Below are 3,883 nucleotides of genomic sequence, written 5' to 3' on the forward strand. Positions count from 1 at the left end.
TAACCTAGAAAAGGACAACACAGGAACCGGGAGACACAGCCATGACCTAGGAGAGGACAACACGGGAACCGGGAGACACAGCCATGACCTAGGAGAGGACAACACGGGAACCGGGAGACACAGCCACGACCTAGGAGAGGACAACACGGGAACCGGGAGACATAGCCATGACCTAGAAAAGGAGTGAGGAGAGAAGCCAGGATGACAGCTGCACGGCACACTGAGGAACAATGAGTCCAGGTTAGAGCTAAAGGGCAGAAAGTTGTAGGAGGAGAGGCAGCAGAAGGGCCTGCTTCAGTTCCTTCCCACCTCATTTAGGTGGGACTTGTTTTCACATTTAGGTGAGAAGGAACAGAGCTTCTGTTTTCACAACAGCATAATCTATTGTGGTTTAGTTGTTACCAGTGTACAGATAACTCTTTCACCAAAACAATTAAAAATTTTAAAAGAATCTTTAGGACAATTCACTTTTGCTCAATAAAATTCTATTGAGAGTCTACTCGTGACAAAGAAAAAGTTTCTTTTGCAGCAAAAAAGCCCAAACTATTTAAGTTGGCGTAAAAGGCACTGCATGGCCTGACCCTGAAGAGTCTGTCTAACACTGTCCCTCTCCTCCAGCCAGTCTAAGTCCTTAGGCATCTCCAAACCTGAGATTCTGTTTTCTGCCTGCCTATCTTTATCCAGGCTGCTTCCTTTGCCTTGAGTGGTCTCCGGCCTCTGTCTTCCTGCCCACCCTACGATCCCTTTTCCACACCTCTGAGGCCTTCACATCCTAGGGAGCAATGCTCTCACTCGCTCCCATTCATCTGCTATAAGACTTACCACATGGCCTGTCATTATTCGCTTCATCATGTCTCCTCCTCTAAACATTGAATGTATTCATCTTTGTATTCACAGAAGCAGTGACAGTGTTTGACACATATTAGAGACTCAATAAATGCTGATTTAGTGAACACTTCATCAATGAATGAATAGCAAATGAACAAAAACAATGAAACACATTAGATAAATTAATTCTGTGGTATTTTATATTGACTGTGTATTACTTAAATAGTTAATTTGGTGCAAAAGTAATTGCAATTTTTGGCACTAAAAGTAATGGTAAAACTGCAATTAGTTTTGCACCAACCTAATATATTGCTACATATGAATACTCCCCAAACAAAAATGTTGTGGTATTTATTTACTATATTAATGTGCATTTATTTGTACCTCCTCTTTCCAAATGAATGATTTCAGAAAGACAAAACTATATAAATAAATATGCTTTATATTCACACCCACTTTAAATCTGGTCAGCAAGAGTTTTTGTTAGGTGGGTGTTTTCAGGTTAAGATACTCCTCATCTTCCTTGTCAATACAATCCCACATGCTAAGGTTTTGACTTGTTTCTGAAGCAAATACTGAGAATTTTTTTTTAAGGCTGAAACAATGAGGATTCTTTTGTGTTAATTCTTTTAGGGCAAAGGTCTAAATGGGGGCCAGAATATTGAAAAGCCCAGTGGCTGCTGTCTGGCTGGACAAGGGAGGGCCACCTTCTCTTCTGGACTCTAATTTCTTCTCTGAGTGGCACATCTTTTTCACAGCACTGAGCAATTGAAATGATGGCTTCAGGAGGGGGATGGGGAACAGATGTCATTCATTGACTCTGGGTAATGAGATTTCATATTCCGTCAAAATCCTGAATAGGACAGGGGAGGCCTCATTAGTGGTTTCATGACTGAACAGGTGTAGAGGTCCCACATGCACAGCAGGTAGAAAGAGGCCATTTCAATTCCATGTGTGGACGTACCTAGGAAATTGGAAAGCGGGAAAAAGTGCTCTACCACAACTGCCACTTCAGGAAAATTGCAGCTTCCAGGAGCCAAAACAATATTAACTGAGACCATGGGTGCAGACCTCATCCCAGGGCCAGGAAAATGGCTGAAGGCGGGAGACAGGTGATATTCAGCCCTAATGATACAGTGCAAAAGAGGTCATCTCCTTATTTCTTTGGTTCCATATGGCATATCATAAAATTTTAGCACTCTTTAGCCAACAAAGTAATAACCCTCTTAAGGCCATCAGTCAAAAAATGGGACTACAGGGCGGAATGAAATTTTGTCTCCAAAACTAATGGCAGAAACCCCTTTAGAAGATGGGACACATTAGAAGCAGTGTGTGAATAAAATGTTCCAGAGCGTAGATAAGCCTGTCCAGCAATTTGGCAGCTGTCTTCTGGACCAGTGTCCTTTACTGGAGATAACAATTAAGAAACTGACCCCACTGCCTGTCTGCTGAAAGAAATCCACACTACAGCAAGAACCAGGTGACCCGGAGGTACAGTCCCAACTGGAACTGCTACTTGGCAGGCCCAAAATAGCTAAGAGGTAGACAAATAGCTCAGCATGTTTTCATGAGGAATATGTTTCTGAAGCCTTCAATAGGTAGCAGTTACTTATGACCCTCCTACCTAAATGTTCAAGGTCTTTCTAAATGGCCATCCACCGTGGAATCACAATCAGTGTCAGCCTCGCTGGTTAATACTTCTTCAGTCAACTTTATAGAACTCGACTCCTTAGTAAAATCTCAGTAATGTCATTTAGAATATGTTGAGGGAAGGTTAGTCACAATTATAAAATGTATATTTTAAAATACATTTTATCCCAGCTACTTGGGAGGCTAAGGCAAGAGAATCACTTGAAGCCAGAAGGTGGAGGTTGCAGTGAGCCAAGATTGTGCCACTACACTCTGGCCTGGGTGACAAGAATGAGACTCTGTCTCCAAAAAAAAAAAAATTTAATACATTAAATGTTTTTTGTTACACTTCTCGTTGGTTCCAATTTGGCAGCCTTGTCCTCATAAAAAAAGGTCTGATTTCTTCAACCTTTTCAGGAAAGTGGTCGTATGTTTTTTATGAGCTCACCATGTGTCAGTCGCCGTGTTAGGCACTCGATGTGAGCTGTTCCATCCATCCTTGCAACACAACCAAGTGCTGAGGCTCAGAGGCAAAGTCATGTGATCAATGTCACAGGCTAGTAGATGGCGAAGGTACAATGAAAATGCCAGCCTCTGGCACCAAAGCCCAAGCTTTGTTCATGGCATCATGCTGCCTCCTGTGGCCACAGAGAAGTGGCTCAACATATTGAAGGCCAAACATTGCCAAGGAAAGCTTACAATAGACCAGTTTTAATAAATAAGAACGATTTATAACTATTAGCACAGTTTTGGATTTTAAGTGACTGATTCTAAAGTGTCTTGGGAAGTACTGAAAAACTATTCACTTCCTTAAATGGACTAAGGATGACTTCCATGAACTTCCATGCTCGTCTATACTCCCTTTTATGACCTGAAGTGGTAGAGAAGGTGCATCCCAACCCACTCCATTTCTACATGATCTCAAAATCTGCGTTGCTACAGTTGTAAATATGCCTTTTATGCAAATTACTTTTTTCTCATCAGTGTATCATTATTCAGAAAAATAATTCTTCAGCCGTTTTACGTGATCCAATTTCCAAACCAGAGTTGGATTGCTGAGAACATGCACACCATGTCTTCCTTTCCTTTGCTCTCTACTTCCTCTTCCCCTCGTGCACTACAGCACTTGGGCTGTATGGTGCCCCAAACAAACTAGACACTCTTTCTGTACTGTCAACTAAATTTGAGTCCTATTTTGAAGATAGTACCTTACAAAAGCAAAGATATATATAACATATTTAACAAATGTAGCACTGTGGTGCTGAATGTCAATAGTGGGGAAAGTTATGCATGTTATAGAAAGGAAGGATATAGGAACTCTCTGCACATTCCGCTCAATTTTGCTGTAAGCCTAAGTGCTCTAAAAATAGACTTTATTGGCCGGGTGTGGTGGCTTACGCCTGTAACCCCAGTACTTTGGGAGGCC

This window comes from Cebus imitator, unplaced genomic scaffold (genome assembly GCF_001604975.1).
Source record: "Cebus imitator isolate Cc_AM_T3 unplaced genomic scaffold, Cebus_imitator-1.0 Scaffold315, whole genome shotgun sequence".
NCBI lineage: Eukaryota > Metazoa > Chordata > Mammalia > Primates > Cebidae > Cebus > Cebus imitator.